The sequence below is a fragment of the Salvelinus alpinus genome, chromosome 9 (genome assembly GCF_045679555.1).
Source record: "Salvelinus alpinus chromosome 9, SLU_Salpinus.1, whole genome shotgun sequence".
NCBI classification, from domain to species: domain Eukaryota; kingdom Metazoa; phylum Chordata; class Actinopteri; order Salmoniformes; family Salmonidae; genus Salvelinus; species Salvelinus alpinus.
Genome location: NC_092094.1, coordinates 82,468,327 through 82,496,109, shown reverse-complemented (window position 1 = coordinate 82,496,109; position 27,783 = coordinate 82,468,327). Strand labels below are relative to the sequence as shown.

General features: G+C 44.0%; 1 pseudogene; it reads left to right on the top strand.

Moving 5' to 3' along the window:
* The first annotated feature begins 2,454 nt into the window (after window positions 1-2,454).
* Window positions 2,455-27,469, top strand: LOC139530998 (eIF-2-alpha kinase GCN2-like; annotated as a pseudogene).
* Window positions 27,470-27,783: the final 314 nt, after the last annotated feature.

The window sequence follows — 27,783 nt, the reverse complement described above, 5'->3', positions numbered from 1 at the left end:
CACCGGCATATGGACTCCCGATCACAGCCAGTTGTGATACAGCCCGGGATCAAACCAGGGATCGAACCAGGGTCTATACTGACGCCTCTAGCACTTGAGCCAGGAATTATTGTCCCTGATAATGAAACAACAAATTCGCCAATTAAGACAATAAATCTATCAGGTGGACATATGTTTGTAGTGAATGGGATTGCATAGATTCGTTGCAGGAAATAGAATTTATCTTGTTTTCTTTAGATGAACATTACTGCCATCTACAGTTGTCTTTTGGAACAGTTAAGTAATGATGTTACGTCTGTGATAGCAAGTGATGCCATGTTCCAGCCAAAGATGGTGGATAAATGATGTCTCACCGGCCTTTCTGTATTATTGATGTTTAATGAAGAAGTTCTCCACGACCCATGTAAAGCTGGGATATATGGGATTTGTGGTGCAAGCTTATGTACAAAAGCCACTTCAATGTGTTTGCAAACGGAATATCATTTAAGAGTCTGAGGATGCACTGTGTTGCAATTATGATGGGAATCACGTTCCAGTTCCCTGAGTGCCCTGTTAAGGTGAAAGAGGTCAAAGTAGCAAGGTTCAGGGCTGTCGAGAAGCTCTCCTATGCAGAGGCAGTGAAAATTGTTGAAGCATCAAGTAGAGGTGATGAAGCTATGGCAGTGGATGATACCCAACAGTCTGTCGATGTCAGTCAGATGAGAGATCCTTAAATATTAATCGTGAAGAAGGTTGATTTTATTGCACAGGTGATTAATTGTACAGGATAAACTAACAAAAAATGTAAGAAACTGGAAATCACTGTGAAAGCGGCTAAAATGTTCTTGGATCTCCAGGATTTCCCAGCTGAAACATTGCAGGGAACGGTGGTAGGCCTGATTACCAGCGATGATGAGTCAGCCTACAGGGAGGAGGTCAGTGACCTGGCAGTATGGTGCTGGAGCAACAACCTCCCCCTCAATGTCAACAAAACCAAGGAGCTGATCGTGGTGCAGCACTGGAGCAGTTAGACCGCTTCAAGTTCCTCGGGGTCCAAATCACTAAAGACTTAAAATGGTCCAAACACACACACAGTCGTGAAGAAGGAGTGACAGTGCCTCTTCTCTCAGGGGGTTGAGAAAGTTTGGCATGGGCCCTCAAATCCTGAAAAGGTTCTACAGCTGTACCATTGAGAGTGTATTGACTGGCTGCATCACTGCTTGGTATGACAACAGCACGGCCCTCGATCGCATGGCGCTACAGCGGGTACAGCCCCCGAGCTCCCTGCCATCTAGGACCTCTATATCAGACGATGTGAACAGCTTCTATCCCCAAGCAATACGACTGATAAATAGCTACCAAAATGGCTACACAGACTGAGTTTACCTTGTATCTTTATTTACCTTTTATTTCAATATTTGCACTGTCTCTATGCAGTGCCCTACACACTCACACACACTGTCACTCCAACACACACACAAACACTCACTTCATTATCTGCTCACTCACACATAATATTCACATACATTTATACTGACTATACACACGCACACACACTCACATGCAAGCCGCTGCTAGTCTGTTTATCTTATATCCTGTTTCCTAGGTCCCTTTACCCCTATACATATCTACCTCCATTACTCCAGTATCCCTGCACATGTAAATATGTTATTGGAACTGATTTAAAAAATATATATATATCCTGTATGTAGTATGCTTACTTACTTTGTATTTCCTATTCTTATTTTTATTTTCCTAGTAATATTTTGTTATTGATTATTGCATTGTTGGGTTTTGAGTTAGCAAGAAAGGAATTTCACTGTACTTGTGCATGTGACATTGAAACTTGAATAATGTCTATAGATGCTTCCCCTCTCAGGCCCCAGAGCCTGTGTAGAGATCTGAGTACATTTGACTAAGTGAAGGAGTACATTGACTTCTGTTTCGTTTATATATATATATATATATATATATATATATATATATAAACGAAACAGAAGTCAATGTACTCCTTCACTTAGTCAAATGTATATATATATATATATATATATATATATATATATGTGTGTGTATTTTATTTATTTATATATATATATATATATATATATATATATCATTTTTTTATTCTTTAAAGTATCTTTGTTTTTACCCCAACCAGTAGGTGGCGATAATACATCTTTTTGTATGTAGTCCACCAGTAAAACCCTTGAAGGCCGTTTATCGGTGATGAGGTTGAAATGGGTGTAGGGTTAGCTGGTAGGGAAAATTCACACTACAGAATAGTAGGCTGATACACAGCCAATACAGTAGGTGGCGGCATGCACCTATAACATTTGTTTGTGGAGCGCCATATTACCGAAGAAGAAGAAGGCCTCCTACCATTATGTTCCGGTCTTTTTTAATGGGGTGGCTCTCTCATAGGCGCCAATGCTTAGTTCCTTGACATTATAAGAACCATAAAAATAAAATGTGAGTGGGATGTTTCGCTTCCTCTTACGCCTCTGGCTACAGTGGTGCAGTCAATGCTGGAAGTTCAACGTTTTCGAACCAGACACAATGTCAATCGCGTAACTTTATTCAATATTGATAATGTAATGTTTGGAAGTAACAAAAGACGAGTGTTACGTTGTAGTTAAATCGCCTCGATATTTAGAGAGGGGTGGGTGCGTGCGCGAGACATGAGTGCCCATGTAGCGCAGCTAGGATGAGTTGTCATCAGACTTCTACATGGGCGGACGACTATTCTGTACAACAGGAAAACGAACTAGAAGCGCTTGCATCAATTTTTGGAGAAGATTTTAATGATCTGAGTAATAACCATCCATGGAAGGTTGGCCTACTTTCAACACAATTGATTTATGAATAGATAGTAGCAACTTTTTACCAAAAACGTTGAATCGGTAAAAGAGCCGTTTACTTGGCTCCCTGATTAGCATACTGTTACTACTGCTTTTTGAGCTCAAAACAACGTTTTTCTGCAAATACATTACAAAATAATTGTCGAAAGAGGATGAATCCTCACTGAATAAACAATAAATAGCGGGAAGGGTGTAGTAGAATAACTAGTAGAAATAATAATTTGTCCAGGTAAAACAATATTTGAAGGAGCGTTTCACGATCTGACATAATGGTAGCCTATCTTTTGCGCTTTACATTGTAGATTTGAAAATTTGTAAAGCATTTTGAACGAATAGCTGTTTTGGAGCCAAATGAGCGGGCTCTTTTACGTGAACACTTTTATGTGAACAGAGCCAAATGAGGCGACTCACCGATAAGACTCGGAATGTCCATCACTATTGCTGACTTGCAGAACCAAAGTTGTGCTAATTACACAAACGCCATGCATGTCTATTTGTGGCTAGGTTTCCATGATCCTCTCTGTTTTCTCCTCATCAAGATCAAAAGACCACTAGAGGTATACCTGTGCCTGCGACCTAATGGACTAAGCAATGGGAAGGAAAGTTATGTGACAGTGGACCTGCAGGTCCAATGCCCACCTACGTACCCTGATGTGTGAGTATCGTTACTCAATCCATCAATGGGATGGATATGTCATGGAATATTCCTTTCGCTAGATTTAGATGTTTATAGTGTTGCATACTATTCCTTAGTATACTCCTCTGGCATTAGGAAGACTGTATGACTATCATGACTCCAATTATTCCGTCTTTCGGATGGGACGTTAAACGGGTGTCCTGACTCTCTGAGGTCATTAAAGATCCCATGGCACTTATCGTAAGAGTAGGGGTGTTAACCCCGGTGTCCTGGCTAAATTCCCAATCTGGCCCTCAACCATCACGGTCACCTAATAATCCCCAGTTTACAATTGGCTCATTCATCCCCCTCCTCTCCCCTGTAACTATTCCCCAGGTCGTTGCTGCAAATGAGAACGTGTTCTCAGTCAACTTACCTGGTAAAATAACGGATAAATAAAAAATTACATTACATTGGGTGATTCCACATACAGTGCCTTCAGAAAGTATTCACACCCCTTGACTTTTTCCACATTTTGTTGTTACAGCCTGAATTTAAAATTGATTACATTGAGACTGTGTGCAATAATGGTGTTTAACAAGACTTTTGAATGACTACCTCATCGCTTTACCCCACATATAAAATTATCGGTAAGGTCCCTCAGAGGAGCAGTGAATTTCAAACACAGATTTAACCACAAAGACCAGGGAGGTTTCCCAATGCCTCGCAAAGAAGGTCACCTATTGTTAGATGGGTACAAATAAAAATAAATAAGCAGACATTGAGTATCCCTTTGAGCAAGGTGAAGTTATTAATTACTCTTTGGGTGGTGTATCAATCCACCCTGTCACTACAAAGATACAGGCGTCCTTCCTAACTCAGTTGCCGTAGATGAAGGAAATCACTCAGGGATTTCACCATGAGGCCAATGGTCACTTTGAAACAGTTACAGAGTTTAATGGCTGTGATAGGAGAATTGAGGATGTATCAACAACATTGTAGTTACTCCACAATACTAACTAAATGACAGAGTGAAAAGAAGGAAGCCTGTACAGAGTGAAAATATTCCAAAACATGCATCCTGTCAAATAATTTGGCAAAGAAGTGAACTTTGTCCTGAATACAAAGTATTATGTTTAGGGAAAATCCAACACAACACATCACTGAGTATTTTTTTCTTCATATTTTCAAGCATGGTGGTGGCTGCATCATGTTATGGGTATGCTTGTCATCGGCAAGGACTAGGGAGTTTTTTTTAGAATAAAAATAAACTGAATAGAGCTAAGCACAGGAAAACCTGGTTGAGTCTGCTTTCCAACAGACACTGGGAGACAAATTCACCTTTCAGCAGGACAATAACCGAAAACACAAGGCCAAATATTCACTGGAGTTGCTTGCCAAGACGACATTGACTGTGCTTGAGTAGTTACAGTTTTGACTTAAATTGGCTTGAAATCTACGGCAAGACTTGAAAATGTCTGTCTAGCCATGATCAACAACCAACTTAACAGAGCTTGAATTTTCTTCTTTTTTTTTTAAGTTTAAAAAAAGAATAATGTTCAAATATTGTACAATCCAGGTGTGCAAATCTCTTAGACTTACCCAGAAAGACTCACAGCTGTAATTGCTGCCAAAGGTGATTCTAACATGTATTAACTCAGGGGTGTGAATACTTATGAAAATTAGATTTCTGTATTTCATTTGAAATAAATTTGCACAAATTTCTAAGAACATGTTTTCACTTTGTCATTATAGGGTATTATGTGTAGATGGGTGAGAAAAAAATTCAATTGAATCAATTTTGAATTCAGGCTGTAACACAACAAAATGTGGAATAAGTCAAGGGGTATGAATACTTTCTGAAGGCACTGTAGCTGTATGCAAATGCCCTGACAATAGCCTCTGATACTGCCCAATGCTGGCCAAATGCTCTGTCTAAACATAAATATGCCTTGCTCGTGATACGGTTTTGGAAACCTTTGGAACTTTTTAACTTTCATATGAGCGTTTTTCAAATACAGAAGATAAACTTACTGTACGCAGTTTAGTAAAGTTACTCCCGACTGTATTTTGAAAAACGCGATCCAGACGGAAATGTTAAATGGAATGGCCCAATGGAAATGCGAGCAGCAAGGTGGGAGGATGTGTCATGGCCGAGGCTGTGTGAAAACACAGCCGGATGCAACCAAGATGTTCAAATGTCCATAAATGACCAGCATGGTCAAATAATAATAATCACAGTATGATTACTGTGATTACAGTAGTATACGAGTCGATCCTACGCTGGAACAAGAAGATTGGCAAGTTCTTCACCAGTGGATAAGGGGAAGATTGACAATTGTAAAAAGCAGGTGAGTAATTCCTAGCTTAGATCCTGCCATCAGATGTAGTACTAATAGATAGGCCTACACACTAAGCAATACCATCTGCCCATTTCTTTATAGATCCACGGTGCGGAGAGTGAGCTGAACTCCCTGCTGAAGCTGAAACACCCTAACCTGGTGCACTACCAGGCTCTGAGCTCCAGTTAGAGGGATGACTGCCTGGTGGTGGACCTGCTGGTAGAGCATGTGGGGGTCAGCAACAGTCTGAGCCAGAGCCTGGCCAGCCAGACCGCCATCCCCCTGGAGCGCCTCCGCCTGCTCACTGGCTGTCCTTGACTACCTCCACTCCAACTCTGTTGTCCACAAGCAGCTGGGCGCCTCCAGCGTGCTGCTGGACCACCTGGGCAACGTGCGACTCACAGACTACAGCCTCTCCAAGAGACTGGGCGACCTCTGCAAGGAGGACATCTTTCAGCAGGCCCGCGTGCGCTTCTGTGAGGACACGCTGCCCACCAAGGCTGGGAAGAAAGGGGACGTGTGGAGCCTGGGGCTGATGCTGCTGGCACTTAGCCAGGGCGAGGAGGTCAGGGAGTTCCCGGTGTCTGTGCCCACCAGCCGGCCCGCTGACTTCCAGGACTTCCTCAACAGGTATGCCTGCCTGACAAGAACCATCCATTCAGTTTGGCCAGACAGCTAGTCTCGGTGTCGGCCAGACAGCTAGTCTCGGTGTCGGCCAGACAGCTAGTCTCGGTGTCGGCCAGACAGCTAGCCTCATCCACTTCCATGTCTGGACCTCACATTTTTATGGTGGCAATTAAAACTTTCATTTGTCGTGTGGTTAAAATCTAAATGAAAATGTGTTTTTTACAGATTTTGACTCATTAGCACATGATTTTTGAATGGTTAGCTAGATGATTTAGGAAACTTCTCTGCTTTTCTGTTCAGTTGATGAAAACTATACACAGTGAACACACAGGTTCATTTAGATGTATTTAACCTTCCTGTACCTTTCTGATGTATTGTCATTCCACCATGGACTGTGTGTTAATCAGGGTTTGGCTGTCAGAGCTCGTCCTCTGTATTTGGGTGCCAGTCTTAATGTACTGCTGTGTGGATGCAGAGTAACACAATGTGGACCAGAGGATTAGATGTTGATGGGCCACGCCAGGAATGTCAGCTCTGTTCTTTTGGAAGTTTCCATGCTAAATGCACCATTCTCTGTTCTGTGTGGTAGGGGTGTGTGTCTGAATGACGCTGACCGCTGGAACACCCAGCAGCTGTTGGACCACCCCTTCCTCAACCCTCCACCTCCGAAGACCCCTCCACAGTGCCAGGACGCTCGTCCAGAAGGTGACATCTGTGTTCAGATCAGGGCCACTAGATATTTTCAGTCTCCAAGACTATAATGTTGTGAAAAAATGGTTGCCTTTTTTTAAGAGGCTTGATTCACTATGTAGAATCCTAACGGCTGTATTCTGTCCTCCCCAGACATTGGTGATGACTTTGCGTCGCCGGTCATCCCTCAGTCACATCCTCAACGCTCTGTTCAGCACTGGGCTGCAGAGGCAGTTCTCACGCTACTTCAACGAGTTTGAGGAGTTACAGCTGCTGGGGAAAGGAGCTTTTGGTTGCCGTTATCAAGGTAATCCGTGTTTTAATATAGCATAGCTGACGGTAGCATTCCTAGCCTTTGCCTTTTATTAAGTCCATGGTTATTGTTCACATAATGTTTGTCTCCTGACCCATCTTTTTGTCTCTTTCCATCCTCTCGTTATGTGTAGGTCCAGAACAAGCTGGATGGATGTTACTATGCTGTGAAGCGTATCCAGGTGAACCCGGCCAGTAAGCAGTTCCGTAGGATCAAAGGTGAGGTGACGCTGCTGTCGTGCCTCAGCCATGAGAATTTCGTCCGCTACTACAACGCCTGGATCGAGAGGCATGAGACCCCCTCCACGGGGATACTGAGCTCAGACAGCTCCGAGCCCCGGCGCACAGCGGAGAAACTGCCCCAGGTCCGAGCCCCGGCGCACAGCGGAGAAACTGCCTCCGGTCCGAGCCCCGGCGCACAGCGGAGAAACTGCCTCCGGTCCGAGCCCCGGCGCACAGCGGAGAAACTGCCTCCGGTCCGAGCCCCGGCGCACAGCGGAGAAACTGCCTCAGGTCCGAGCCCCGGCGCACAGCGGAGAAACTGCCTCAGGTCCGAGCCCCTTCTCTGGGCCTCAACGAGCTGGGAATCGGCATGCTTGACAACGTGGAGGGTAACGCCCCACCCCTGCCCTGGCGAGCTCGGTGGAGTGGAGCATCTCCATCGAGAGGTCCTCTAGCGCCAAGTGCAGTGGTCACGAGTCCAGCGATGAGGATGATGATCTTTTCTGTGCCTCGTTCCTGTGAGTTCTCCTAAGGCATTAGAACTATTGGAGTGTGCAGTACAAAATAGTCTTGACGGTATAGTAGCATCTATCGGAGGTTCGTTTCATGTAGTATATGCTCTGTGAACTTGATATATGGAACTAAAATGATTTACTTTTAGTATTTGTTTTGGTTTGTTTGCGTCTAGCCCATCAAACAGTGACTCAGAGAGTGACATAATTTTTGACAATGGAGATGACAGCATATCCCAGGTTAGTGTTTGTGACCCGATTTAGAATCGTAGGCATTTGACGACCTTTCCTACTTCACAGTAAGGCCATTATTTATATATATATGTTTTGTGCAGAAACACCTTCTTGAACATGTGAACTTTCATATGCCTTAATTGCAAACTTGTATGGGATCTGTAAATATGAATGAAACATTTAAATTATGAGCCTAGTTTAGCCATAGAAAAAGCACTGTATGTATGGAGAAAGGCAAGATCCATGATTGGCTGAGATAATGAATGGAGACAATAGAGATATTACTTCCTGGAGGACAATGCCATACTGACTTGTGCTTTTACATGTGAATTCTTAAAGAAATGGGTGGGGCTAAGGCATAAGAGATTGTGAACGATGCTTAATAGGGGCGTAAACAAAAAAGAGCTCTCTAGAAAGCGTGAAAATCGTTCAAGGGCATTATTCTCCTACTTTTCTCAAAAGTGGGATAACAAGTTAATCAGATTTCAAAGAAGCATAACTTTCCCATATTTCCCCTCGACTACATGATATAGTTTTGGAGCTCTGAGTGTACTTGTGTAAAACAAAAGCCAATCTTGAAAAGTTGACACAAGCTCACCTTGAATTCAGTCACATATATTATCACCAAGTTGTGTGTTACTTTCATCAACTGAATCAATGTAACCACCATCCCTCAGGAAGAGGCAAGCAATAGAATGGGTGGTGACACGATAGAGAGCACAGACTCTCTTTATCTTTACATCCAGGTAAAGCTCCGTTCACTAGCACTCAACTAATACCCCACTAGAGGACACTGTTCTATGTCTAATATCTAACCTGTGTTCTCTCCTCCGTCCAGATGGAATACTGTGAAAAAAGCACTTTACGAGACACCATTGACCAGGGCCTCCATCAGGACATGAGTTGCCTGTGGAGGTTCTTCAGGGAGATCCTGGATGGCCTGGCTTACATCCACCAACAGGTGTGTCTGTGAACCCTCCGTCTCCCCTAATTAATGTCCTCAGAGTGTACTGCAGGGTTCAATGTCTGCTTTAGAGTGTGGAACAGAGATGTAACGTTTAAGAGCCGACCGAGACTTTGAGGAGAGAGGTGGGACTGTCCTGTCACATTCGGTTAGGAAGGAGGGAGTCCAGGACAGTCACTGCTTGTGATTCTACTGTTCCACTCCAAGTGTCTGCTAATTCTTCAGATCCCAATGTCAAAGGTTTTTCTAGGTTCATAGTGGAAATTGAAGTGGGATATAATTTTTCCTGTAGGAATTAATGATGACTCATTCTCCACCTTTGCAAAATTGCATCTATGGGAATTTTTTATTTATTCATAGTGTTTTGAAATGTGTTTGATGCAAAACTGTTTTCAATGGTTCCAATTAGCACTCATTGATCACCTCCACCCTTCCAACAGGGGATGATTCCTCGAGACCTCAAGCCTGTCAACATTTTCTTGGACTCTCAGGACCATGTGAAAATTGGAGACTTTGGCCTGGCCACAGACCATCCTGCTAATGTGGTATGCCTTAATGTCCTCGGGTTCCGCTGTCTCCTGGGGATGGAGATTCATTAACTGATACCTTGAAGTTCATGTTGAGGTCTCTAAAGCTGTGTTCTCAAGTCGAGTCCCAAGTAGAACGGGTCGAGTCTCAAGTTCTGTCCAAGACGTGCATTATAAGCGCAAGTCGAGTAGTCAAGTTTTTTTTCAAGTCAACAAAAAAATAATCTATACATGCAATGACTTGTTCAATTACAAATCTTTCTCTGTTTGAGGCTACCAGACAGCCCTTTTCATTATTTTGTCTATAACACATTTAGATTATGTAATAATGTTAATAACAAATTCCAAAGGCAAGCTTCATAAGTCAATTATTATTTTCAAGCAATTTTGACGTACCAGAAGACCACTAAGGCTAGTATGCTAGTAATTGTTGCTTGATGCTCCATTTCTGGTGAGCTTGTAAAGGTAACCGTTAGTATTCTTGATCACCAATATCTTTTTGAGCTGTATATTTATGGCAATCCTCTCTCCCTACAATTTGATGATTACACTGTGCCCAATCCTATAGCTGTACAGCAAATCAGCAATCTGTTTGCTAGCTCAGTAGTTATCAAACTTTTTTTTCTCGAAACCCCCAAAAAGCAGTGTTCAAAGTTGTGCGACCATGCACGCACAACAGCTGCACAAATGTAACTTCTCATTATAGCCATAAACGTTGATGCATTTTCAAAACGCAAGATACAGAAATAAACTGTTTTTCGCCTGCATTTGTAGTTGAGTCATTTCCAATGCTCATTGCCAACTGAACTGGGTAGCCCTTTTCTTCCTCACAAATACCATAATTAATTTGCCAAAATATGTTATCATCCCATAATGCAATGTTACAGCTATCTTTAGACATATAGCCAGCCAGTAGCCACCCGAACTAGGCCTATCTGAAATAGGAAATGATCAATGAAATAATATAGGCCTACATAAGCATGTGCTTTCTGGTCCATAATCTCTGGATATGTAAGCCTGCCTTTGCGCCAATGCTGACGACTGGTCATTGGTCAACAATCAAGGCATCAGTCACAAGTCTTAATCTAACCATTCTAACCCCAGTGCAGCTCAGTGTAAACAAGCAAAACTGTAGAGTTGTAATCTTCTGGCAAAAGTGGAATGTTGACGCTTTTAAAAAGTTTGAGTATTTCTTTTTGTTCTGTGTTTCCCAAATAACTCAAGAATGAACAAAGAACTGACTTTGTAGGAATCATCTCTTCCCTACAGGCCGCAGCAAATATACTGGATATTGAGGAGAGTGGCTCTGTTCTGATTCTCAAACCGGACCCAACAGGTACTGAGAAGCAAAATCCCTCCTTATCTAACTAGCTTATAAAGTGTCTCAGGGTCTATGACTATATATTTGCAAAATTGATTATGTATCTTTTATTTCTGAACACGGAATATGACTGGTATGGTTGGTACTGCCCTATATGTCAGTCCAGAGGTGCAAGGAAATACCAAAGCCACTTACAACCAGGCAAGAAATATGAATGGAACACACACCAATGTCAATTAAGAAGAATAAAATAAAGATTTAAAGAAACTGTCTCAGAACAATCATTAATTCAAAAAAGTTATCTCAAAAGTAGTCTAGGAATTATATATTGTAATGAATGAAGGGCCTTGACTCCTGGGTGGAGCATAGACTAGTGTCCTCTATCTGTTTAGAGTTAGTTCAAGGTTTTCCAACACTGTATCCTCACTAGGAAATATATACTTCAGGATTGATTGTATATACCAGATGTAAAGGGAAGAGGGCTCATCCTGTGATCTGTGTTTCTCCTTAGAAAGTGGATCTTAGCTTGGGTGTTATCCTGTTTGAGATGTCCTACCGACCCATGACCACCAGCTCTGAACGAATCTCAGTCCTGAGCCAGCTGCGCATGGTCAGTCTGTCCAGCACAGAGAACACAGACTGGGGCGGGGGATCCACGGGAAGGGTCTCACTCGCTCATCACTGTCCCATTACTCTGTCATTCCACTCTGCTGGAGGACATCAACTTCCCTGAAGATTTCCCTGAGTATAAGAGTGGAAAGCAGGTGAGGAAGGACGTATTCAATTTATGTTACACAAGTTATACTCTTAGCTCCCTGAAGTTGTGTGAAACTATGTAGAAGTAGTAGTTCACTTTATAGTCCTACAATGGGAAGTTGTTAATGAAACCAAACTGAGTGACATTACACAGTATAGGCAGTTTGACTTTGATAGACTGATCCTTAGCCCTGTGTCTTATCTCAAATGAAGGTTATTGGCTGGCTGCTGAACCATGACCCGGCCCTGCGTCCCACGGCCAAGGAGCTCCTGAAGAGTGATCTGCTGCCCCCGCCCCAGATGGAGGAGTCGGAGCTCCACGAGGTCCTGCAGCACACCATGGCTAATGTCAATGGCAAGGCCTACCGCACCATGGTCAACCAGCTGTTCTCCCAGATCACCTCCCCTGTCATGGACTACACCTACGATATCGACCTCCACAAGGTACCAGGCCTACTACTCCGGGCAAGGTACCAGGCCTACCCACTGACGCAGTGGAGCAGACCCTCAAACCTGGCCTAGCGGACTACCACACAAACACAACCCAAAGCCAACCAGACATGAACACTTGGGCATCACTATCCTCTCTACCACGTCATAGCATCTCAAACCATTGTTTGTGACAGACAGGTATTGAAGAAATTGTTGAACGCAGAATAGAGTGGTCCAAAGTAGGAAGAGCTACCCATCTCCTCCTGTAGGTGTCACTGTAGACACAGTAATGATGCTGCTTCTGTGATCATACAGATCTCCTGTCATCTGGTTCACATAATGGCGAAACTGTTTGAGCTTTCATCGATGCCTTTTGATTCCTAACAGACTTTGTTTTGCTGCAGGGCAACTTTAATTTCGACAGTGCCAGATTGCAACCGTATGTGTACGAAACAATCACCAGGATCTTCAAGAAACATGGTGAGTCCAGATTCAGACTCCTATTTTAAGAGCTGAAGTCGTTTTCTCTCTTGGGCAAGTGACTTGACCCATTCCACTTTAAAGTTGCTGCTATGAAGACCTCACTGGGGCCTTGACTTGAACATCTGTTCACATACAGTACCAGTCAAAAGTTTTAGAACACCTACTCATTCAAGGGTTTTTCTTTATTTTTACTATTTTCTACATTGTAGAATAATAGTGAAGACATCAAAACTATGAAATAACACATGGAATCATGTAGTAACCAAGAAAGTGTTAAACCAATCAAAAAATATTTGAGATTCTTCAAAGTAGCCACCCTTTGCCTTGATGACAGCTTTGCACACGCTTGGCATTCTCTCAACCAACTTCACCTGGAATGCTATTCCAACAGTCTTGAAGGAATTCCCACACATACATAACTGACTTCAGTGGGCAAATGCTCACCTTCGATGGGCACTGCTACGCTGGAGAAGTGTGCCCTTCACGGATGAATCCCAGTTTCAACTGTACTGGGCAGATGGCAGACTGCATGAATGGCGTTGTGTGGGCGAGAGGTTTGCTAATTCCAGTGTTGTGAACAGAGTGCCCCATGGTGGCGGTGGGGTTATGTTATGGGAAGGCATAAGCTACGGGCAACGAACACAATTGCATTTTATCAAAGGCAATTTGAATGCACAGCGACGTCGTGTCGAGATCCTGAGGCCTATTGCCATGCCATTCATCCGCCGCCATCACCTCATGTTTCAGCATGATAATGCACAGCCCCATGTCGCAAGGATCTGGACACAATTCCTGGAAGCTGAAAATGTCCTAGTTCTTCCATGGCCTGCATACTCACCAGACATGTCACCTATTGACCATGTTTGGGATGCTCCCGCCAATATCCAGAAACTTCACACAGCCATTGAAGAGTGGGACAACATTCCACAGACCACAATCAACAGCCTGATCAAGTCTATGCAAAGGAGATGTCATGCTGCATGAGGCAAATGGTGGTCACACCAGATACTGACTGGTTTTCTGATCCACGCCCTACCTTTTTTATAAGGTATCTGTGACCAACAGATGCATATCATCTGTATTCCCAGTCATGTGAAATCCATAGATTAGGGCTTAATGGATATATTTAAACTGACTCATTTCCTTACAAACTGTAACTCAGTAAAATAAATTGTTGCATTTTGCGTTTATAATTTGTTCAGTGTATGCTGAACTTATTATCATACATTTACAATAGTGTTTCTGTGGCTGTCTTTCCAGGGGCTGTGTGTCTCCAGACCCCCTTGCGCCTCCCCAGGAACAGGAAGCTGTATGACGGCAGTGAGCCGGCCTGCTTGATGGGCCACAGTGGCATGCTGGTCACCCTGCCCTACGACCTCCGGGTGAGCATCAGGAAGCAGGAAGTACTACACGCTCCGTTAACTAGCCCTCACTGATCCCAGCACTCAGTGGACTAGGGCCAGAACAACCCCGGGACAATCCTGGGACTAACTGTGTTTCCACAGTGATTTATTGTCATCTTGCATGCACTGTTTACTTATTCTCTTTTGTCTCCATTCCAGATTGCATTCGCAAGATTTGTGGCCAGAAATAATATTACCCATTTCAAGAGGTAAATCTCATAGTCAATCACTGAATACTTGAATCTATCCATTTCATATGTATGTTCAGTCTTTGATAAACCTCTGAATGTAATCCTGTGTGTGTGTGTAGGTGGAGGATCGAGCGTGTGTTTATGTCCATTGTAATGTAATGGTGTGAGTGTGCAGGTGGAGCATTGAGCGTGTGTTCCGGCCCAGAAAGCTGGACAGGGCCCACCCCAGGGAGCTGCTGGAGTGTTCCTTTGACGTCATTGTCCCCGTCACTAATAGCCTGCTGCCTGACGCTGAGACCATTTTCACCATCGCAGAGATTATCCAGGAGTTCAGTGTCCTGCAGGTACCACACTGTTACCACTCCGTCTAGTAATTCCTCTTACCATGTTACTACCCCTGTCAGTCTAGCTAAAGTCACAGACCATGTTGTCCTTTACAGTACACTCCCTGTCTCGCCTCAGGCACAGACACTACTGTCCAGTCTCTACTGTCCAGTCTCTGTCTAGCTCTGGTCTGGTCACCCACTCCTTGCGTTCTAGACAGTGCTGGAGGCCCAGTTCACCCAGCACGAACCCATTCCAACCCAGGCCTGCTTTGCTCTGCTAAAGGACCAGCATACCTCCAAGACCCCTCTAAAATGGTCTACCTCTCCCTGATTGCACCACTTACTGTATAACCGTTTAACCGTTTTCTGTCTCTCCCTGTCAGTTGCAGACGCTGTATAAATACATAGAGCAGAAAGGAGACCTGCAGGACCTGGTCCCCCTCATCACCTCTCTGACCAAACAGAAGACTGGCAAAGCAGGGCCTTAAAGACCAGGAGGAACTCACTGGCCTGCTCAGGAGACTGGGAGGCAAGCTACAGGTACAGCTATTACTAGATCTCCCACTTCCAAACTCTTACTCAGAGTCTGGTGTATAAAGAGGATGGCATTGCATGTGTTTTCCTGTGGATTTCTAGATTGATTGATTCTCTCTCATATTTGTGTGTCTTGTAGGTGGTGGTAAATCTGGGTCTGGTTTATAAGGTGCAACACCATTGTGGGGTCATCTTCCAGTTTGTGGCCTTCATCAAGAAACGCAGACGCACAGTGCCAGACATCATGGCTGCAGGAGGGAGATACGACCACCTGGTAATGTCCCCATCTTACCACCCTCCTGCTCAGGTCCTTGGAGGTGTTGAACTATCAGGGTTTAGTCCTTATCAGAGTTCTCTTCCTGTAGATCCTTGAGTTCCGTGGCCCAGCATCCTCTGCTCCTGTCCCTTCGACAGTAGGGGCCAGTTTGGCTCTGGACAAGGTCTGTGCTGCCCTGGCCAGCATGGAAGAGCCGGTGAGTACTATTAACGATTCATCAGTGTTAATGACCCACAGATACAGAAGGTCATATTTGATGATGGCTTATTACTTTGAGCCTCCATTAAAGTTAATGTCTGTTATAATCCAGCCTCTAAAATGTAGCTGTTTTGGGAAAGGCTCACATTTTTCTATACTGTACAATGACAGTTGATGTGTCTAACCCCTCTGTAATTAACTCAGAATGTGTGTGGAACTCTCTGCGTGTGTGAGCACATTTTAACCTAACTCTGCATGTGTGAGCACGTTTTAACCTAACTCTCTGCGTGTGTGAGCACATTTTAACCTAACTCTGCATGTGTGAGCACGTTTTAACCTAACTCTCTGCATGTGTGAGCACGTTTTAACCTAACTCTCTGCGTGTGTGAGCACGTTTTAACCTAACTCTCTGCGTGTGTGAGCACGTTTGAGCATGTCTGCTGACATTGTCTATGACGTGTCACAGGTCAGTGATGGGCAGCCCGTAGCACCTTCTGCTGTGACAATACCTAACCAACAGGGGGTGACACCTCCATTCTATTCTACCCCACATGGACAGGCGGACCAAACTGCCTGTGAAGTTATTTACCTTGACCGTATGTGGAACTGTAAACACTCAGGGAAACGGGATCCATTTTGAGTTTCCTTTCAAATAAGTCTGTTAGAGTATCACGTTTAAGAAACACAATGCCCAGTTGTTTCCTTGGCCGACTTTCATCATCTCTGTTACTGGAAAGACTTCTATAAGCAGTTTTTGTTTTCAGTTTGTAGGTGAAGTCTGTTGACCAACTCTAACCTGGGAAGTGTTGCTGTGTAGTTATCACCCTGGTGAATGTGACTGGTGTCGTGTCACTGTGCTGGGCCATGCCTCTCACATTCTTCATGTTTACGTGACGGCCTGATCTCAGGCCAGGAGGTGTCCGTGTGTGTCTCTCTCTGGCAGAGCGTGCAGCCGACTGCTGTCCTCCCCCTGCCCTCTTACGTTCACCCTTTCTCACTCCTTCTCCCTCTTACCCTCTAGTATCCTCCCTCTCTACTTTTTCATTTGCTCTCTTGTTGTCCCATCGCGAACTCTATAACATCACTGATTGCTCAACTCCATCCCCCTGACCTCCCAGCAGCAATTCAAATCTTAGCTTTGTCTGAGCTCACACTGCTCTGCTGGAGAGAGACAGCATGTCGGTCCAACACATCAGGGTTGTAAAGGATGCCATCCTCATGGTCTAATGTTAACCCCTTTCACATGCACTGCTTTTACTGGTCAAATCTCCAGTAAGTGCTAATTTATTGTCTGGAGATGGTTCCACTTTATTTTTGTTGGGTCTAGTTTCAAGTTTTATTGTCACGTGCACAAGTACAGTGAAATAAATGCCTTTCTAGCTTTTACTAGACAAATATGGTCAACCCTTTCCACATGCGGTCACCTGGGAGGCATATGGCAGAAAGCTGGTTGGCCCTCTCTGTCTCAGTGATAGAGCCACTGTGAGGAAGCTGGTGGGGGAGTGAGACTGCTGGAGAGCAGAGCAGAGGTGATATACAGCACAGAGATTGTTCCTCAGTAGTCTACTGTTCTGGTCTGACCCAGCTCTGCCTGCCGGAGGAAACATGTCTGGCTGTATTTGATTAGGATAAATCCGCTCTGCTGCTCACACACGGCCACGGGTGACTGCACTACCTGTACAGGCTCAGGTTTGAGCACTGGGCAGAGCAGCTCTCCGTTCCAAGCAAAACTTGGTTCTCCGCCGCTCCGGAGGAATTTGAGGCACAAGTGAAGCATTCCACCAGCACACATTTAATTATCCAGACTGTACGCTGCCATGGCCCAGTGGTATCTCAGCCATCCCTGTTCTCTCTCCTGTCCTTGCCACAGCACCGGCTCTGACATTTGGGGCGGCAGGGTAGCCTAGTGGTTAGAGCGTTGAGCTAGTAATCGAAAGGTGGCAAGTTCAAATCCCCAAGCTGACAAGGTACAAATCTGTCGTTCTGGCCCTGAACAAGGCAGGGGTGTGTTCCTAGGCCGTCATTGAAAATAAGAATTTGTTCTTAACTGACTTGCCTAGTTAAATAAAGGTTTTTTAAAAATGTGTGAAATGGGGGAGTTTTTTTGCTTTTTATTATAACATTCCAGTCCTGTTGTCCAAACGTATGGCACACGCTCTCTGTTTTCACAGGAACTGATGAGCCATAGGAAAGCCACTGAAATCTGCCTGAACCCAGCTTTTAATACACCCTTAAACCACCAGAACTGCTTCCAACTCGTACTCTTAGACAGACAGCCCACCTTCTACTAAACACATCACATCAAACTACTTTTCCCATAATCCCACTGTCATCGTACATGAGAAACATGGGGCTGAGGGAGGGCTTATCCTCGAGTGGCGCAGCGGTCTGAGGCACTGCATCTCCGTGCTAAAGGCATCACTACAGACCCTGGTTCGGTTTCAGGCTGTATCACAACCGGCCGTGATTGGGAGTTCTGTAGGGTGGCGCACAATTGGCTCAGCATCGTTCGGGTTAGGGTTAGGCCGTCATTGTAAATAACAATTTGTTCTTAACTGACTTGCCTAGTTAAATAATACACTGTATAGTGCTGAAGGGGTCCACTGTAACCACAACCCCTATAGCAAGCACATGTTGTGTAATAACATGCAAGGCAGGTTCAAGTTCACCTAAACCACACATCATAGTAGCAGTTACTGTAAATGTTAGTCTGGGTCTAGAAATGGGTTGCAGGATCTGGAGCCCATTTGTGATCTTCTTGGGAGCAGGATGTACTGTTTTTACACTTGGCTATTACAAAGTAGTGTTTGCTTCTACAGCCGTCTAGAGTAGGACCAATCAGAGCCGTCTAGAGTAGGACCGATGTGGTTTCTGCATTATGATGCATTTACATTCTTTGGCAGCCATGTTAGCTCTCAATTAACATTACATGAGGAATATGAAAAAATACTATAAAAATTAATAATGCTCATTCACCTAGTTCAAGCGAAAACAATCAAACACATAAAACCCACTGTGAATATCTCCATTGTTAGCAAATGACGGTAATTTATCAGTAAACACTTTCCCCTCATCAGTGAATGAGACACACAGGAGATTAAAACCAACTGCTCTGGATGGTTGACAAAGAGCCCTGATAGAGCCAGAGAAATGGGCTCTTCTTTCTTCTGTGTCATCTCCATTCATGAAAGAGAACATCCATCAAATCCTGCATAGGCTCCTTGTTCTGAGCATCCAAATAAAACTAGGCAGTGAAAACCAAAAATGGAGAGGGTTTAGCCCAGTCTTTGAGCAGGGCTACAGGTAGTGAGGCTGATATTAGCCCAGTCCCCTGTACAGACTGCCTGCAGTGGAGCTTTAACCGTGCCTGTGACCTGGCCTAGGGCTCTGGGTGTCACTCACAATGGAGAAACTCAGACAGCAGTCAGGCAGACAGGACAAATCCTTACCCCAAATGAGCATGATGTATTTGACATTTTAGCAGAGTGACTTACAGTAGTGAGAGCATACATTTTGTGTATTTTTCCCCCCGTATTAGTCCCCCGTGGGAGTCGAACACACAACCCTGGCGTAGCAAGGGCTTTCTCTACCAACTGAGCCACACGTTCTATGGCAGCCATGTACGCTCCCCATTTAACATTACATAGGGAATATTTAAACAATGCTATGTAACTGTAAATCTAGAATTAGTACAATATTCACATTTCTAAAAGTTGGCCTAACTCTCAGTATGGCTTTGGTGTTAGTGTTTCTTGTTCCCCTCTGTGTCTGACTGTGTCGTTGTGTTCAGTCCCAGGAGACTATGCTGGAGCCCTGGAGACAGGCTGGCATCACCTGCATGGCCCTTGTCTCAGACAAGGACGGGAACTACATCAAGGTAATTATAATGAAAATGGATTTATATAGCGCTTTTCCAGATGCTCAAAGCTCTTTGCATAGTAATTGTTCTTTACTGTAACTGTATATGATTCTAAGTCCTGGCTGGAATGCAGCACTTTGATACATTCTCTTGGCCAGCATCTGACTACGTAGTCTGAAATGTAATTTGCCTTTGTTGGCTACTTCTCCTACTTGTACAATAATTGGACTGCACCTGTGCTGTGAGCTTAGTGCATGTAAATGGTCTTGATATGAATTCCAAATGGTTTGATGTATACATTAGTTTGATATGAAAAATGGGAATTTAGAGTGAATGTTTTGTTTTGGAAGCAGGTCTGATTTCCCTTCCCTGTCCCCCGTGTGTCCCCAGGTCAAGTCCTTTGAGAAGGAAAGGCAGTCTGAGAAGAGGATTCCAGAGTCTGACCTTGTGGATCACATTGTTCAGAAATGTCGGACCAAATTCTTTGAGGAGAGAAATATCCGGTGACAACACGGTTTATTAACCCCACGCACAAACTCTGTAATAGACTTTCAGTGTTGTTGGGGAAAGAGACTCATACAGCTGTTTGTCTCCTCCAACAGGGAAACCTCTGAGACTGTCTCTTCAGAACACCAAGGGGTCACTCGTCAATGCCTCAGGTACAGTTGAACAGCCTTCTTCTCCACCCTGTATCCAGGGATGACCCTCCATTACCATTGACTTGGTTCTGGGTTGGATTTCATACGAGCTCCTGCATGGTGTTAGAGCTGTGTTGAATGGATAATTAAAGGGTGATGGTGAATATGTGAGCTGCAAGGTGATTTAATGACTGTGTTACATTTCACACCACCTCTAGCTCACGTGCACAGTATATGTGAACCTTAATGCAGCACAACGGCCGTATTAGTCTGGGTAACAATTATGGCTTCTCAGTCTACTGGTGTCTGGGTGATGGTGTGAGAAGCCTGACAGCTAAGTCAGAGAGGAGCTCAGCTCAGGCATATTCCCATGGTCTCCATTAGTTTGTGTGTGTGTGTGTGTACGTGCTGTGACTTGACAGGATCGTCAGAGCAGCACGGGAGCAGCGCCTCCAGTAACATCAATGTGTTACTTATCTCACCAGAGGTGTCCTCCAGCGCAAGACGGCGCTACGAGACCCAGGTCTGTCAATCAATCACGCCGGTCACTCATACCTGTCCCGAAGTGGACTTTTTAACAGATTGAGCTCAGCCCAGTCACGCAGCCGACCACGAGACAACTCTCCCTGGCTGTGGTTCCCAGCTCTGTCTCACTTTAGCACTGTGGCATCCGTCAAGGTCTGACAACACGACGGCTTTTACGCACGCGGCCAGCCCAGTTTTAAACGGCATTGGCTCACATGGAGCCCAACTGCATGTGAAGATGAAGTGGCTTTTGTTTCCCAGTTTCATTGTATTCATTGGAAAAATGACTTTTTACATTTTTTTCACCCTCTTCTTTTCAGATTCAAACCAGATTGCATTATCTTGCTAGCAATTTACAGAACAAGAGCAATGCCATCGAAGTTCTGGCTGTAAGTCATTTGCTGTTTCCCCCGCTTTACATGTTATCGGTTGAATCCATGTGTATAATAGTGGAATAAGCACAGAAGTTAGCTGATAGCTATAATAGCAAACATCGGCGTGCAGTGGGATTTAGAGTTCCCCTGGAGGTAGATGGCTACAAAGTGATTCCAGTTGCCACAGAACAATAAACAGAAAACAAAAGGAGAGGGCAAGTCATTTGGAGCTAAATTGCTACCATATTTCGTTTATTTGTGGTTTTGGAGTAAATTTGAAAGGAGGTATTCACTGAGTAAATTATACAGCGTAGTATTTACTGATACGACATACTCCAAATACATTTGTCATTCCATATGTTTGTGTCTGGTTCCCATCAGAGTTAGAGGCTAGATGCTGGAGCGTGAGGTATTGAATTTGAAACATTACAGACATAATCGCCTTGATGCCGGTATGTATTTACTCAGAGCTAGAAGTCTGCTTCCAGGTCACGTCATCAGTAATCCTACCTGTCTGTCATAGGTAATACCCCTAACTAAAGAGAAATGCAATTTTCTCAAAATATAAAGGCATAGAACCATCAGCTTATGTTCCATCTATGATTTCCTGCGAGGGACCTTTACAGTAGTGCCCTTAGTGGTGGTGAGAGCACCATGAATGAGGCAATGTTCTGCTCACAGACTAAATTGATGCAGCACAGTGTGCAAATTAACTTCATCACTTTTAGCTGAAGGAACTGAATCTTCTGTTTTTTGTTCCCACTGTGCAATGTGTCTTGATATTTATAGTTTACATTTGGTTGCTGTGGTTACATTTACTTCCTTTAGAAAACAGACAACATGCTATGTACAGTGTGGTCTGGGAGTACATGGTGAGATAACATCCATTGTCTTTGTGGAGTCTTAACGCACCTCCCTCTGTTGTTCCGTCCCAGGTGGACCTGCCGAAGGGAACTCTCATCAACTTCCTATCATTGGAGGTCTGTACCCAGCTCTGCTTATCATGACCTATCTGAAACAGTTAATTAAGGATATCTTGGCAGGATAGAGGAGGGAGGAAGTCCTGTTTCCTTCCTTGTCACCTTCACTCTGTCCTCCGCCAGCAGTCCTGCCAGGACCCTTTAGGTCACCTGCCCTGTCCCCCTCGCACAAACACCACGAGTTACCAGCTGGGACAAGGTGTAAACTAACATTCCAAACTCCTGACCGCAGGGCCTGCCAAACGAAACCAGGAATCCCCGGCTTTCATTTTTATTTTTAAATGAGAATATAAATGATATGGTGTTAAGAAACATGCTCTGAACACAAGCAGTGTTGCATAACTAAGCAGACGCTCGCGCCAAATAAATGGCGGTCCTATACAGTTCCCCTTTCACATCACACATGTGGATTTGTGAGTGTCAGAGAAAACACTTTCGCTATATAAAACAAATTACAATACACAGTGTGTGTGTGCCCAGACTCACAGGAAACCATGCATCACACGGACTAATTACCCCACAGAGCAGTGAGGGCCTGGGACTCGCAGATCTATCTTTTATATTTCCCACCATTTAACTGCAGATGGGGGAGTGAATGTATACACAGTCTCCGACACGGTAACTACAGAATACATAAACAGCCCTGTTTGTTTGATCGCAGCCGCTATGTTGAAAGTCTGATTGCTGGTTTCTCTCTCGCTCTCTCTTTCTGCCACTCTTCTCTCCAGTTTGATGGAGATGAGCAGTTCAACATCCGCGTTAAACGTCTGCTGTCACATCTCCCCAAGCAGCGCTACCTCAAGTCCATCTGTGAAGAGATCCACTGCTTCAAAATCCTAAAATGGTGTGTAGCTTTTTTTTCTTCTTTTCTTTCTTTTTTTCCCCAGGCCCTGTGTGTTCCAGGGCAGGCAAACCCAGGCCAGCCATAGTGTGAGAGCAGGGCAGTAGACCCCATGGCCTCGCCCCTGTGCGCTCCCAGGGTCTGACTCAGGCCTTGACTCACATTTTTTATTTAAAAAATCATGAAACCTGAGGAAAACGGTCGAGAGCATTAAAGGCCCTTTAAAAACCAGACTTCCTTTTATGACCAGCAAACACCAGAAAACCCCAGCCCACACTCCAGGTCCCCAGCCCACACTCCAGAAAACCCCAGCCCACACTCCAGGTCCCCAGCCCACACTCCAGGTACCCAGCCCACACTCCAGAAAACCCCAGCCCACACTCCAGGTCCCCAGCCCACACTCCAGAAAACCCCAGCCCACACTCCAGAAAACCCCAGCCCACACTCCAGAAAACCCCAGCCCACACTCCAGAAAACCCCAGCCCACACTCCAGAAAACCCCAGCCCACACTCCAGAAAACCCCAGCCCACACTCCAGAAAACCCCAGCCCACACTCCAGGTCCCCAGCCCACACTCCAGGTCCCCAGCCCACACTCCAGGTGTGTGGATGTCAGTCAACTCTTCAAACAGAGCAGGTCAGAGATAACTACAGTCTATAAAACACCAACTCCTCAGATGATCAGATTTCCATTTGGGGTAAGAATTTGTCCTGTATGTCTGAGTTTCTCCATTGTGAGTGACACCCAGAGCCCTAGGCCAGGTCTCAGGCACGGTTAAAGCTCCACTGCAGGCAGTCTGTACAGGGGACTGGGCTAATATCAGCCTCACTACCTGTAGCCCTGCTCAAAGACTGGGCTAAACCCTCTCCATTTTTGGTTTTCACTGCCTAGTTTTATTTGGATGCTCAGAACAAGGAGCCTATGCAGGATTTGATGGATGTTCTCTTTCATGAATGGAGATGACACAGAAGAAAGAAGAGCCCATTTCTCTGGCTCTATCAGGGCTCTTTGTCAACCATCCAGAGCAGTTGGTTTTAATCTCCTGTGTGTCTCATTCACTGATGAGGGGAAAGTGTTTACTGATAAATTGCCGTCATTTGCTAACAATGGAGATATTCACAGTGGGTTTTATGTGTTTGATTGTTTTCGCTTGAACTAGGTGACTGAGAGGGCCAGATTCTGTGCCTTGAGAAAGTATTCACACCCCTTGACTTATTCCACATTTTGTTGTTACAGCCTGAATTTAAAATGGATACCATTTAGATTTTTTGTCACTGGCCTACACACAATGTCGCATAATGTCAAAGTGGACTTATGTTTTTCAACATTTTTACAAAATAATAAAAAATGAAAAGCTGAAATGTCTTGAGTCAATAAGTATTCAACCCCTTTGTTATAGATATCCTAAATAAGTTCAGGAGTACAAATTTGCTTAACAAGTCACATAAGTTGCCATGGACTCACTCTGTGTGCAATAATAGTGTTTAACATGATTTTTGAATGACCACCTCATCTCTGTACCCCACAATTAACTTTTTGTCCTGAATACAAAGTGTTATGTTTGGTGCAAATCCAATACAACACATTACTGAGTACCACGACCCATGTTTTCAAGCATAGTGGTGGCTGCATCATGTTATGGGTATGTTTGTAATCGTTAAGGACTGAGCAGTTTTTCAGGATAAAAAATAAATGGAATGGAGTTTGGCACAGACAAAATCCTAGAGGAAAACCTTGTTCAGTCTGTTTTCCACCAGACAGTGGAAGATGAATTCACCTTTCAGCAGGACAATAATTGAAATGTTGCACAATCCAGGTGGGGAAAGCTCTTAGAGACTTACCCAGAAAGACGTACAGCTGTAATCGCTGCCAACAGTGCTTCTACAAAGTATTCACTCAGGGGTGTTTGCAAAAATGTCTAAAACATGTTTTCACTTTGTCATTGTGGGGTATTGTGTGTAGACGGGTGAGGGGGGGGGGAAATGTAATCAATTTTGAATTCAGGCTGTAACACAACAACATGTGGAATAAGTCAACGGGTAGGAATACTTTCTGAAGTCACTGAAAGTGGGCCAAAGGCCACAGTAGTAAACAGTCGCCTGGCTGCACTGTGCCTATATACTACTCTGCCCATATGGCCCCGCAGTCATTGAGCAGCAGCTACAGCCACTCTTTCATTTACTTCAAAACAGACTCCTAACTCGCTGCCCGCCAGATCATCTGAAATACCGTGTGAAAGAATGAAAATAAAGGGCCAATAATGATGGTGACAATGAAATAAGAATAGTCCAATTAGGCTGTTTTTCCACAATGAACCGGCCAGTTAAAACTTACCAAACCAACTTTACCTGGTGTGGTAGGCTTTCACAAGAAAGCAGTTATAGGTTATGTTGTTTGTCGTTGATGTCCATAGCAATTGTTATGCATTCCCTTTACATATGGAAACATATACACAGAGAGTACAAAACATTAAGAACACCTTCCTCAGAACAGCATCAATTCATCAGGGCAAGGACTCTGCAAGGTGTCAAAAGCGTTCCACAGGGATGCTGGCCCATGTTGAACACAATACTTCCCACAGTGGTCAAGTTGGCTGGATGTCCTTTGGGTGGTGGACCATTCTAGATACACACTGTTGAGCGTGAGAAACCCAGCAGTGTTGCAGTTCTTGACACAAACCGGTGCACCTGGCACCTACTATCATACCCCGTTCAAAGTCACTTAAATCTTTTGTCTTGCCCATTCACCTTCTGAATGGTACACATACACAATCCATGTCTCAAGGCTTGAAAATCCTTCTTTAACCTGTCACCTCCCCTTCATCTACACTGATTTGAAGGGGATTTAACAGGTGACATCATTAATAAGGGATCATAGCTTTCACCTGGTCATTCTGTCATGGAAAGAGCAGGTGTTTATAATAGTTTGTATGCTCAGTGTACTTCAACATAGCCTGCTAATGGCCACTTGCGGTTGTTTGGACAAACATTGCGTTATTGAGAAATGGGCTTTGGTATTGGGACTTAATGAGTGTGTTGTCTTTGCAGGGTTGCTGTGGTGGTTTTGTACAGCTACAAGGACGATTACTACAAGATTCTTCTGTAGCAGCTCCAAGCACAACAGGCTTCCTGTGGCGCTTTTCTATATAGAGAAACAGTATCTGTTTAGAAATATGACTTTCCTTTTGAGACTGTGAACCTAAAGGGAAAAGTGAACTTTTAGTGTTAAATTGTGATCCAGTTACAATCAGCTCTGAACCTCACTGCATTTTTTTGCTCCTCCCTACAACTAGGCAAAAAAATGGTTTCTAATCTTCTTACTGTACCTGCTTTAATGTGTAACGGTTAATGTACATTCTGAAGAGGAATGTTTTTTTGATTGCAGATTGTTGCTATATTTCCAAATAAATGGCCAATTCCATATTTTTAAAGTGACATGATGAGTAATGGCATTAAATCTCATATTTTCCCTCAGTTTGTGGTTCTCTTCTGTGAGATTGCAGCAGTCTGCGGGAACAAAGAATATAGTCATAAAACAAAGCAGCTCCCAACCATAGCTGAAGAACTTGATGAATAGCTATGGACTGTGGATATTCTATTACTGAGATATCTATGGGGTTTTTGACTGACTACTACGAATTTCCATTTTCCTGTTGAATGCGAACTCCGATGGTATGGAAAAACCATTATGCTGTAAGAAACTAACCTTTGGAAGAAAGGCACCTCAAATAGGTGATTGAGTTTTCAGAGCAGTCTTCAATTCCTCATGTTGAGGTTTATGAGCAAATGGTGACTGACACGTTGAAACAGAGGCACTGTCCACAGTGTGAATGCTTCAGGTTGTCCGTTCAAGCCTTCCTGGCCCAGTATTTTTCTGTCTGTCGTTTTATGAAGCCCTGACTGAGGTCTGGCCATTGCATTCCTCATCCATAGAGTCCTCTAAACCAGGGATCATCAACTAGATTCAGCCGCGGACTGATTATTCTTTTCTTGAGGATGGTCAGGGGGCCATAACGTAGACTGCAAATTGACAGCAAGAAGCCTAAACCAATATATTTGAGAAAAACATTTCAAACCTTGCTTACAGAGTGATGGAGTGCTGCATCAGATGACCTGGCCTCAACCCAATTGAGATGGTTTGGGATCAGTTGGACCGCAGAGTGAAGGAAAAGCAGCCAACAAGTGCTCAGCATATGTGGAAACTCCTTCAAGACTGTTGGAAAAGCATTCCAGGTGAAGTTGGTTGAGAGAATGCCAACAGTGTGCAAAGCTGTCATCAAGGCAAAGGGTGGCTAGTTTGAAGAATCTCAAATATATTTTGATTTGTTTAACACTTTTTTTTTTTTTTTGGTGACTACATGATTCCATATGTGTTATTTCAGTTTTAATGTCTTCACAATTATTCTACAATGTGGAAAATAGTAAAAATAAAGAAAAACCCTTGAATTAGTGGGTGTGTCCAAACTTTTGGCTGGTACTGTGTGTGTGTGTACACACTACCGTTCAAAGGTTTGAGGTCACTTAGAAATGTCCTTGTTTTTTAAAGAAAAGCAACAACAAAAAAATGTCCATTAACATAAAATTGATCCGAAATACAGTGTAGACATTGTTAATGTTGTAAATGACGATCGTAGCTGGAAACGTCAGATAAAAAAATGTAATATCTACATAGGCGTACATAGGCCCATTATCAGCAGCCATCACTCCTGTGTTCCAATGGCATGTTGTGTTAGCTAATCCAACTTTATCATTTTAAAAGGCTA